Consider the following 12996-nt stretch of genomic DNA (forward strand, 5'->3'; position numbering starts at 1 on the left):
CTTTTAACTTGGTGAGCAATAATCACTAAGTTAATTTTGTTCTTAAAGTCATATCTTTCTATTCTTTAGATGAGAATTTTGTTTGGATATACTTTGTTCTGGTTGGCTTTTCACTCTTTAATCTTGTTCCTTCCATTTCAAATTTCATTAATTTTTGGGTCAATCTCCCAAGCCTTCACATTGCATTTGTAAAAGCCACTGTCACCAGACCTGAAACAAAATGCATTGCTCTGGATTTACTCAAAAAGAGCAAAGTTTAGGATGTGCAACGTTTTAAAATGTTAAATTCAATTTTAAAAACATATTTAAAACTCAGATACATATAGGCCAGGCACTGTGACTCACGCCTGTAATCGCAGCACTTTGGGAGGCCAAGGCAGGCTGATCACGAGATCAGGAAATCAAGACCATCCTGGCTAATACAGTGAAACCCAGTCTCTATTAAAAATACAAAAAATTAGCCGGGCGTGATGGCGGGTGCCTGTAGTTCTAGCTACTCGGGAGGCTGAGGCAGGAGAATGGCGTGAACCTGGGAAGCGGAGCTTGCAGTGAGCCGAGATGGCGCCACTGCACTCCGGCCTGGGCGAAAGAGCGAGACTCCGTCTCAAAAAAAAAAAAAAAAAAAAAAAAAAAAAAAAAGCTGAGATACATACATATAAACATGGAGAGCACATCTACTTTGGAAACATCTGAAGTGAAGAACTAGTTAGCAATAGGAATTAATTAAAACAGGACTTATCAGAGAAGTCTTAATAACATTTGTTTGTAAACTACATCATGAATTATAAAATTGATTTAAGGTTCTATTTCATGCTGTAGACTAGCCGGTTATGTCACTGGTGTTACTATCAATCTCTGGAATAGACATACTTAACACAGTCAAGGCACTCCAACATAACAGAGAGCTAAAAAAAATAAAAAATAATAAATAAATAAATAAATAAATAAATAAAAACTACTAAAAAAGTTTTGAATTTTATACATACCCTAAAGTCCACTCTGCAACAAAGAGTAAATTGTAATAATTAGCAAAACTATTTAAAATTTATAGAAAATGTTTTTACATCTAATTTAGGATCAAACAATTATTCAGACTTCAAAATAACCTTAATTCAATCTACAAGTAGTGTTTTGTTGGAAAAGGCTCTCAAGGATATTTGGTGTCCCCACTGAATCTAGATGAGAGTGAACAAGTATTTTGGCACAGCCTTTTTCTAAACAAGAATATTGGGAGTAACCATTTGTTATTGCAGGGACTGGTACTAGCTTGAGAAAGTGTGAAGTGCCTCTTTACTGTGAAAAATTAGTCATCTTTGCACTCAAATTTTAAGGGCAAAGTATACAAATTCAAATTTCTTTCAAGGCTTTTATTTATGTAAAGTTTATCTTAAGTGCCTTTTACATTATTTCATCAAGCCTATTCAGATTAGAAATTTCCACTCTCTTGTCTTTGTAAAGACAGCCCTATTTTTTTTCTATTTTAAGCTCCTTAGAATAAAGAAAATGTGTTGTAGAATACTGAGTTATCTTGCCATATACAAACTTATCAGAACAAATTGACTAATTTTAAAAACAAAATATAGTTTTTTAAAGGACATGCTTATCTTTATGTTTTGTAATAATAACTTTATCAAAAATATGTTGTTTGATAATGACTGTATCAAATAAAGTCAGAAAGTTTAGGGATAAGAGTTAAGAAACAGGAAAGGATAGTGGTAGGAAGAAGCCATTTGACAATTTTTAAAAATGTTTTGAGTAATAGTTCATCTAAGACAGAGAGTTATTTAATCCAAACCAGTGTGTTGCTTATGATTTAAAATCCAGTCAGTAGTGTGATAAGAGAATATGTAGAAAAACAGTAAAATTACAACTTTGACACATTTTATATACATATTTTATCTGAATACTATGGATGTATGTTGACAATCAGTATTTTTCTCAAAGTAAAGTTATTGTTTTACTGAATGACATACATATTTGAACTCAGAAGAAAGAAAACCTTAATAGTGACATTTCTAGGTAAATGAATAATTAGAATTCTGTTTTAAAAGAAAACAATAAAGTTAACACTGAATCTCAAACAAATGGGGAATCTAAATGGGAAAATAAAAGATGTATTATTATAATATGAGTTGGGTCCATTCAGAATATAACTTGTGTAAAGATCCATAATGAAGCTTTCAAACAAATTATGATTTATTTAATCACAAATATGTATTTCAATTTATAAAAGAGTCCTTTGGCTGTAAGTTTAGAAAACTTCCATAACAATACAATGAGGTAAGGTCATTGACAGTTGGCATTGTTTTTAGAGTTATCTGTATTTATACATCAACACTGAAAAGCTTAATAAATTACAGACTGACAAACATGTCTGTTTACCAAACAGACGTAAAACTTTTTGGCAATTAAACAGAATTTGTATTCTGCTATAGATGTTTTTAGAAAAGATTAATTTTCTTTCCCTCAATTTCATTGCTAAGTTGTTTTTTTTTCCCTCCTTGTATAGGCTCTTTAGTGCTATTGTCCAGAAAGGCAATAAGTAACGGAATAAGGCTTTTGTTGGGAGGCAAGAGTTGGCAAGTCAGCCAGTTTCAACAAGAATTCTGCCAGTTTTAGCCATTGTGTGGCCATTTGGGGAAAGGCTTCAACATTTTATGTTAAAATACTGAGCAATCTTCTCATTTACCCTAATGTGAAAGGTCATTCCTTGGAATTTAGTAAAATCTGAACACTAAGTATATTACAGGAAGCATCTTTACTAACTTTTTTCCTTTCAAAGTCAGTGAAGAAATACATATTAGGTTGAAGTAAGAATAAAAAGATGAAAACTAATTTTTGAATATTTTCTTTTTGGAAATATACAGTGATTCTAACACCTTCAGTAATTTTACTCTGGCATCTCTTGAATAATATATAAACTCACGTGAAGCCAATATCCAGTTTTCTGTGATTTAGACTCTAGTATAAAGAAACATTCATTCATTTATTCATTTAAATATTTAGTAAACAGTTTTGGGGCACCTAATATACAGGCACTTATCTAGGTGCTTCATATATATTAGTGAAATGAAAATCAGGCAGAAATCCTTGCACTGGAGCTTACGTATTAGTGGGTGGCTGGAAAATAAAAAATAATAGCAAGGTTGGGTGCAGTGGCTCACACCTGTAATCCCAGGATTTTGGGAGGCCAGACTGGACGGATCACTTGAGGCCAGGAGTTTGAGACCAGCCTGGCCAACATGGCGAAACCCCATCTCTACTAAAAATACAAAAATTAGCTGGGTGTGGTCACGCTGAGGTAGGAGAATTGCTCACACCCAGGAGGCAGAGGTTGCAGTGAGCCAAGATCATGCCCCTGCACTCCAGCCTGGGCAACAGAGCAAGACTGTGTTTCAAATGACTAACTAAATAAATACTAAACAAAACAAAACAAAACAAACAAAAAACCAACAAACAAAAAAACCAGTAAATATGTAAATTATAGTAGATTGGTGCAAGATGATTAGTATTACAGGAAAAAAGGACAAACTAAAATAGATGAAAAAGAAAAGAGGTCTGTGGTAGTATAGACGTAGGTTGATTTTAAATAATTATCGATGTAAGCTCTTTAGAAGAGTTCACATTGGAGCAAGATTGCAGGGTGGTGAGAGACTTAGGTATATGGATATCTGGAATAAGAACATTTTATGCTAGTTGAAAGAAACCCACAGGTAATTCTTAATTCTCCTTTAGAAAATGTGCGTATCTTTCTTTAAATTTGTGCCAAATGAAATCAGAAGTACTGGCAGTAAGTAAACTTGTCTAGAGGTGAAGGACTTGATAAATGGAAGAAGAGACATTTAAAGCTGGAATACAAGATCTATAGGTCCATAAGTAAGGAAGATTAGCATTCTTTTCATACTCAGATGCTAATGTGATGCTTATGTAATGTAGAGAAAAAGACAAATAATAAACTTAGAAATTATTCAAATAAATACTCCCTCATACTATTATTATATTATTATTATAATCTTATATCAATAAAATTATATGATGCACAATGATCTTTGTTCCTTACCAAAAATTTAATTTCATTGCAAATAGTTTTTAAACTGGAATGGATATACTGTAGTAACTGATGTCCATATGCATATTAGGTTGAACTAAAATGTCCAGACGAAAAAAAAAGCATGTCTGTTATAAAGACTGTTTCCCTTCCATGATGATAACATCACACAACTATTTCTGTAAGGAAAAATGTAGACCAGAATGTAGGACAAGCCTTGAAGTCTAAACTATTTTGAGTAATTAGGGGTAGAATGTTGTCAGAGTGTAAACATCTAACATGTTTTATTTCTTTTAAAAAAGCACATGCCATTTCAAGACCTACACCATAGTTAGATTTAATGAAACATTGAGATGGAGTCTCCCTTTTCTAAGTTAGGAATCCGTTAACTAAATTTATTTAACTTATTCAGGCCTGTAGCTTAGGAAGGCACAAGTTATATTTAAGGTTTTGAACATATGCAGTCTTTTATGGTACTGGAGTCAGGAAAGTTGAGAACTTGCTGAACGAACTTAGCTTTCAGGATTAGTATGGAAAATTACACATTTAATGGATGTTTTTGAAGAATGCTTGTGTTATATCTAAACTCAAATATAAAGTCTTTGTTAATTTTGGTGTGTATTTACTTTGAAGGAAGTAGACTGGAATTTGGTTCATTAGATATAAACATATATTAATTTTATGATCAAAACGACTTTCACACTGATAACATGGAACATAGAACAGGAAATCCTTTTGGAAAGTGCATAATTAAGGAAGTTAGCTATTGTGAGAAATTCAATTAATTAAAAAATTAAACAATATTTAGGAAAATCATTATATGAATTTCACTCCTGCCAGGTTGTTCCAGACCTTAATATTTGCTCATATCTCATTTGAAGGCCTTCCTATTCAAATTAATGAAGACAAATATTCATCAAAGCTTTATTCTTAGGAATATCACTTTCTTTAACCATGGTATTTGCAATGGAATTAGACACAAAAAAATACTTTTTGTCAAAGTAAGAAAGGTAAAAATTATATTAGAAGCAATTGAAAGGGAGATATTTCAGAATATCTTAACCAAGGAAAACATAAAATTGCGAACACAGTGAATCTGGTTGTTGTTTATTTCAGGTTTTTTTATGTTTCATCAATAACTGAAGGTTTGCTACGATAATATATACATATTTATTATATGTATTTGATTTATCTAATTTATGAGACATTAAGAGATCTGATTTACCAGGTTTTGTCATTTTAGAAAACACTCTAGTTAAGATATTGAGTCTTGATCTTGTGACAAGATGAAAAATAGAGTGGCAGCCAGTATGGATTAAGACTTTACACTTTGATTGGAATTGTCTTTACATAACATGGAAGTGGTGGTGGTGTTGTCCAGAGAAGGAGACCTGTCTTGTTGGCCTTTGACACCTAGCATAGGGCCAGGCACCTCATAAGTACTTCTTATGAGGTACTTCTATGGACCATATTGTTTAATCCTAGTATCCCCTAAAGGAAATAAATGTATAGTCATATGAGTTAAAATATAAATATTCTTTAACAGAAATAAACTCTGGGATGAAAAATCAGTCTGCTTCCTTCCCCCAAATGAAATATACTGCAATATTACCAGATTTTAATTTGTTTAGAAAAAGAGCAATTTCAGCAAACAGGAAAATATGCTACTCTTGACCACTTGAGGCCAGAATGCAGCTATTGGGCATATAGTTTGGAAAAAAGTGAACGTTAGACAGGCTAAGTGAGAAAACTTAGTGGAAGGAGAGGGATACCAAAAGAGAGATGGAAAATTACCAACTGCAGATTGTACTTACTGTATAGTTTTTCCTAAAGCCCTGCAAGTCATGCTGTCTGTCTGCTGGGAAAACTCTTGGCCATTTGTTTCTGATGTCCATGTCTGTCTTTTGAATTCTGTTCCTTACTCCTTGATCTATAAAAGTATCTGAGGTGGCTTAAAAACATTATATATATATATACACATACATACATACACACACACACACACATACACACACACATATACGCACACATATATATGTGTGTATATATGTATATATATACGTGTATATGTATATATATACGTGTATATATATATTTTACCTTATTTTATAAGAGTAACTGTCACGTGAATTACCTGAAACATGGGTGTTTAAACTGAGAGTTGAAGAACTCTTAACATAGCTAACAAAAAGGAGATCCTATGAAACTCATGCAACTGTAAGCAAAATGAGAATCCCTTTGAATGTATTTTTTTTTTAATTTATGGAAAAAAAGTTTTTGGTTTCATTACATTCTCAATGTGGGTCTTAATTTATAAAATATTCAATGATAAATTCTTAAAATGAATTATGTTAAGCCAAAACCTAAATTGTTTTTGCCATCCTATTGCACAGGCACTCTTTCTTTGTATTTTTGAAATATAATAAATAAGAAAATATGAGTGTCTTCCATTAGGTGGCAGTAATAAGTTCCTATAATAAGAACTTTAAAAAAAATAGTCAAAAACAACTTGGAATCCTAAAAACTGAATTTATTGGATCCTTCTTAATGTTCCCATTTTGAGATTGTGGAGCTGCTATAGTAATCAAAACTAAAATTTTCCAACAGATGTCTACATTTATCTCTACTGTAGTATAGTCACACAAGTAGCAAACAAATTTGTGTAAATAAATTTACTTTTATTATCTTATGTTAGAAGAGATTCGGTTTGGATTTGGTGAATCATATCACTATTCAACTTTGCACAACTTCAGTAATGAGAGGTCTAATAATAGATAATACACAATAGTATAATTAAATATTTAGGATTTATATTCATAATATATGTAGGATAAAACCAGAGTTTTGTCAATGAGGATTGTGCAACTTTGGGTTTCATTGAGTTTCATGTGTAAAGAAACACAATAATTTTTGTTTAATATACCTTTTTAAATTGTTAATATGCAGGTATTTTTAAGTGCTCAAGTTCTATGGAGATAGTAATTATCAATATCAATTTTATTAGGTTCTGGCATGTATTGTATAATGGCAAAAGGATGGTCACTCTAACAACTGTAATTATAAATCACACTTGTTCACTCTTCCTGTCTTACAGATAGATTGCATTCTGTCTATCCGTATGGTTGTTGATTGTTTGGAATAAAATTTTGCATAGAAACAAATTATGTCCTCAGTCTCATTCACAACAGACTTAAGGTGAACATGAAAATTTATTGAATATGTACTAAATGCCAAGTGCTAAAAAATTTCCACGTGTTAATTCATGGATTACTTACAAAACTTTATAAAGCAGTATGATTATCACTTCCACTTTATGGATGAGAAAGGGGAACTAATAAGTGGAAAATTTTGGGTTCTTATGTGGATTATCTAAATCCAAAGTGCATCACAGTGCACTTCTATAAATACCATATACCTAAATTTCTAAAATAAATGCATATTTTTTCTTAATTTATAAAGTATATTGGTATATTTGTAGAAAAGACAGAAACAAATATATCATTAAAAGTAAAATTTTAAAGACATATGCACATTGACTAATAAAACAATAAACATGTTACTTTAATATTGTTTCCATTACTAAGTACAAAATAAAAATCACAGTTTTGTATTGATGACATTCTTTTCCCATGGTTTTAACTCTCTTTTTCTATTATAATGTTATTTATTGCTCTCTGATACTTACCAAAGTTTCTATTTTTCCTTCAAATTATCCTTGGAAGAAAGGCAAAATTGAGGTGCATATGCAAAATATCTGCGTAATCATTGGTCTCAGTTTAATTAGTGAATGTGGGTTCAAATTAACACTCATTTGTAAAATTTATGAATTTGGTAGTTGGATACAAGAAAAATTTATCTTCATTTTGGTTAATAAAACCAAACCTGTGTGCTCACGAATATGCTATTGATCCTCCATGTGACTACGCTGTAAGGAGATGGGCACTTATAAACCATCTAGTTGCTATGTAACTAAATCATTGCAATTTAACATACCAAATGATATGCTCAAAATTCACCATAATTTCATGAGAAACATAAATGAGCTTAGGTTAGCCTAAGCCTGAATAGAGAAATAACTACAGTTTTATACAAAAGTTTATATCATATTAACACTTTTTAATTCAAAAAGATATGTTCCATGTTAAGGGAAATAAGATTTGTCTGAAAATTGGGCTCCATCCAGCAGTGTTAATAAAATATAAAACTATAGCCCCAATACCATAGGGGTTATTTATGTATTCATTTTGGCTTATGCTAGATTGAACTGGGTTGGGATTTTTGTCTTTTTAATTTTTAGTAATGGAAAAGGTGTATAACACATTTAATTTAAACCATGAAAACATTAAAAAATAAAACTTGCTTAACATTTCAAAAGTAAATACACTATTTGGGCTATTTTTGCAAACAATAATATTTTGGTGTATTAGTTTTGAATAATACTGTCTCTTAAGTAAACAAACTAATTGAAGAAAAAAATGGAAGAAATGTGTTTTAGGAAAATATTTGCAACTTATTACCTGATAATAATTCTAGTAACCTAGGAAACATAGACCCTAACTCAGTTCACAGGCAGTGATACTATTTTATATTTTTGTAAGAAGAAGTAAGACATTATTATGTCCTTAAAAATTGAATACATTTCTTCTCTTTTTTGTAATATAGCTTATTATAATTAAATTAATTTGATTTTAAGATTATTCCAATAAGGAACAATGCAGAGATTAATTGACATAATCTAATTCACATGGTCCATGTGAATAAATATAGCTTATTATAATTAAATTAATTTGATTTTAAGATTATTCAAATAAGGAAAAATGCAGAGATTAATTGACCTAATCTAATTTACATGGTCCATGTGAATAAATGGGAAAAAGATAGATCCATCTGGTTAGAATGTAGACTTTATCTTGTATTTCTGGTAAGTTTTTATTTTCCACCTATTTGCATCATAATATTTTTGTATATTAAATGAGAAGATGTCTTGAAATAATTTGTAATCCAGTATGGTACATGTACTTTGTCAGAAAAATAGAACATACCTGAGAAATTATGAATGTTTATAGTTTACCCATGGATTTGAAAACCAGATACAAATAAATGTTTTAAATAGCTGTGTACCATTTGTCTATCTTAAGCGTATTCTCCAATATTCTGATTAAGTCAAAACTAAGATACGTTACACACTTGACTCTCATAAGAGCGTCTTTCATTAACACCCTTGCAATGATAGAGCTTGTGTTTATGGTTTAATAGCTTCTCTGAATGCCAAGCATAAGATACGCAATAAAGCAAAAGATTTTAAATACTATTTCTTGAACATATTTGTATTCTGAAAAGTCGATACTATAATCATTATATCTCCAAAACCAGAATTATTTGTCAAAGCTGTATTCAAAGTCATATGTAGAGTATGAAATAAATTTTGTTTAGTGAATACGTTTTTGATCCTTTAAAGATTATTATATTTTTTCTATAAAGATCTAGAACAATCTTTTAAAATTAAGTTACTATCAAACTTTTGCCATGTAGATAAAATTGGTAGCAAAATATTTTTACGTTTCCAAATATGATCTAGTTAGAAATATATAATGATGCCATTAACTGAAATTCAGTTAGTGTTTATGTGTTTATCAAATACTTTGTCCACATTAATCTGTAAAGCAAACAAGGTAATCATTTTACCTTTATATTATTTTCAATTTTTTATGAAATTGTATTTCTGTTATGCATGAAAAAATAGTATAATATGTGCAGGTGAACATAAATGTTCTTACAAATATGCTAAGTATTGTCTTCATTTAAAATTCATTACATGTTCGGAGTCACCAGTGAGAAAACCATATACATCTTTCCCATTCATTTAAAATAATTTTTAAAATTACAGACCCAGTATTATTTTAAACAATGTTTTTGTTATTCCAATTTTTCAAAGTGAATGAACAGTTTCATATATTATAAAAATCTACATATTTTAACTTTTAGTATAATGCTTTGGTATGTAAGATAGAAAAAAAATCTTGTAACAATAACCAAAAACATTATCTCTTTAAGAAATAGAATATTTCAGGTAAAACATATTTCAGCTCACATTATTCACATAATATTTCAATTCTATGTTTTGTTTTACATATTGAGAATTGACTGTAGGCTCAATGCATCGATTTTATGATGCTACAAGGAAACATCTTCTAGCAAAGTAAATTCATTTCTTTATGGCTAAAAGCATGCATTGATATTCTGATATTTTCTTATCATTAAAGAAAGCACATTTTGAATACAATAATATGAATTTTTATTTCAAACTTCCAGTTATGTCCTCAAATATTTCCTTTGGCTAATGACCTTCAATGTTCATCGCCTAGTGTTTTTCAAAAGTATTTTTGGAAAACAAAGATTATAAACCATACTGTAAGTAAACTCATAAAAATTTAATCAAATTATACAAGAAAATTATGGGTTTGGGACTAGCAATTAAACAAAAGTTAAGGAAGTTTGGAGAGTTTCTCATTATAAAATATGATCATAATATAATATCTCCTAAGAAAATAATCTGAATTAAAAATCATGTTGTTTTAATTTTTGTTACTAACCCACGGCATTGGGTTAGTAAATGTGTTGTTTCCACTTTCTCCCCCATTTATATAATGGCTAAAGTCACATTCTAAAAACACTTTTCCCATTTCTACACATGTGTCAGGGAACTCAGTACAACTGAAGACTGAAAAGAGAGAGAAATCAGCCATGATACTCTTAAAGAATCACAAATCTAAGAATTAATTTAAATTTTCATTATATTGAGGAATTTGTGGAAAAATTGAGTTGTAAATTACTGAGGAGTTACTCAGGATGTTTGTAGTCTATTATTAATGTGCCAGATATAAGTGATTAAGTACAGGATGCTTCCAATGCAGGACATCTTGGAAAGTATAATTGCATTTAGGCAAGAAAATATATAACTTAAAAATCATATCTATCAACATCATTTAAAATTTGACATCAAACTTTCTCCAGCAACAAATTTGTGATATATCTACACAAACAATTTATTAAGCAGATATTAGTTTCTTAAATTGTTCAGGACAGTCTGTACTATCGGAATGAGCATTAACAGATGTTTTATCTCAACATTTCAGTAAGTTCCATCCTGGAAATTCTTTAATAAGTACTTTAATTTCTTTGTTTAGTCGTCTAATACACTTCTTTGGGAAAGCTGTCACGTTTCTTTATCCACAGATATCGTGGTATCACACCCCCCTCCAAAAGCTTGCAGAGGGGAACCAGTCAAGTTGAAGTATTCTCTTAAAGATTTCAAAATTAAGAATTGTTTTAAAAATCTACATTTCCTAAACTCTAGGTTTTTTTTTTCTTTGTAGCCGACACCATGATCCAAATAAAGAGCAAACAGTTCAGGGTTAGCAGAAGAGAGATTTAAACACATCTGGCAACAATGAACACAAAAATTAGTTCAGTAGTTACAGTTATATGTGTAAATAAAGGTGAAAGGCAAATAAAAGCAAATGTAATAAATGCAAAGTGATTACTTTTCAAAACTCTGCATTATGATCAACCACAGAGTAAGTGAGACTCCGAGACCCATTAAGTAGTTATTCTTTCACCTCTTTCTTACAGCTGATAACATGGAAAGTTTAAAGACCCTTCCGGGGGGAGAAATGTTTTCCAGTTGTCAAGATTCAAGCTTAGCTAATATTAGAGCTAATTTTAAAAGACATTGTTCTGTGATTAAGGTATTTGTTCAGAAATATGTCTTTTAATCCATTTACATTTTTAATACTTGCTAAATTTATTTTCTAGAATACCATGGTAAACAATATTATCTAGTAGTATTAGATTTTGTATTCATGTTGGGGTAGTAGGCTGTATTTTCTCTAGCATGTGAAATAAGTGAGAATATGTTTCAACATTATTTCAATGCTATCTACTAAATTCTATAATAGAAACATTGCCAAACTATATGAGAATACTACTTAGAATAAATATATTTATTTTGAATGTGCACTTACCCAGTCCAGCTCTTAAGGAAATTCTTTGTGAAATATTCTTAGGATGGAACTTTACTTTCTGAGATTCCGCAGAAGAGATTTACCCACAAGCAAGGTGGGAAAGAGTGAAAGCTTTGCAATGTGATCCTGCAATTAGGATGAGATTCAGTTAGCAGAGCTTGATGGTCCTAAAGCAGGAGGTGACACTCTCTGCTGGAGAGAGAGAGGTTGTTCTGAGTAGATTGTAAGTGTTGTCAGATTGTAAGTGATCAGCAGCAGAAGGGAAACATCAGAGCTTCCTGTTACATCACTCTGACCCCGCCTGCAGTTAGTGTTAGGTTACTTTCTTTCTCAAATAGCATACCCCAGGAAAGCAGCACTCCTTTCTTATTGTGAGACAAGAGCAAGAAGCAGCCTGAACAGAGAGAGATCATAGGCTGTGTGAATACATTGTTACCAGTAAAAAGCTGGCTGGCTTTCACCTTGACTGAGTTCTGTTAGAACTTGCCAAACAAGCTACTTGTGATTTGAAGGAAATCTGAATATAGTATTCTGCTCAAAGAATCAAAGGAGTTAGGCGTGTGTGTGTGTGTGTGTGTGTGTGTGTGTGTGTGTGTGTGTGTGTGTTGAATTATAGCTTACAAAGTATCCAGGAAAAAAAATCTAACAAATCTGTGTTCATAGCACAACACAGAAAAAAAAATAACTGTATTCATCATAATTGGTTTTGTGATTTGGCTCTTCTTAATTTGGAGCTCTGCTAATTGGGTGCTGTTCCTCCATCAGTTCCTAAGTGCAGTTCCTAATCAGTTAATTAGATAAAGAAACTTTATCCTGCAGTTTTTAAATCTTTTATTTTTTCCTTTACCTTCTTCATAAGAACATGAGTGTATGTGTTATAAATTCAACTTGTGTATGTGTGTGTACAGAGTGTTTCTTTTATAA

The 12996-nt window shown here is 30.9% G+C and overlaps 1 protein-coding gene across 2 annotated transcripts in view; it reads right to left on the reverse strand.

Annotated features, from left to right (window-relative positions):
* CALCRL (calcitonin receptor like receptor) overlaps nucleotides 1–12450 on the reverse strand; it is a 107732-nt gene extending 95282 nt beyond the window's left edge. Inside the window, exon 1 of one of the 2 annotated variants that reach the window (XM_055380358.2) lies at nucleotides 12073–12450. The gene's annotated coding sequence lies outside the window, so the exon portion shown is untranslated. The remainder of the gene's footprint in view (nucleotides 1–12072) is intronic. The other variant, XM_019022579.4, reaches the window with a different exon arrangement.
* Between the last annotated feature and the right edge of the window lie 546 nt (nucleotides 12451–12996).

Source organism: Gorilla gorilla, chromosome 11 (assembly GCF_029281585.2).
Source record: "Gorilla gorilla gorilla isolate KB3781 chromosome 11, NHGRI_mGorGor1-v2.1_pri, whole genome shotgun sequence".
Lineage (NCBI taxonomy): Eukaryota > Metazoa > Chordata > Mammalia > Primates > Hominidae > Gorilla > Gorilla gorilla.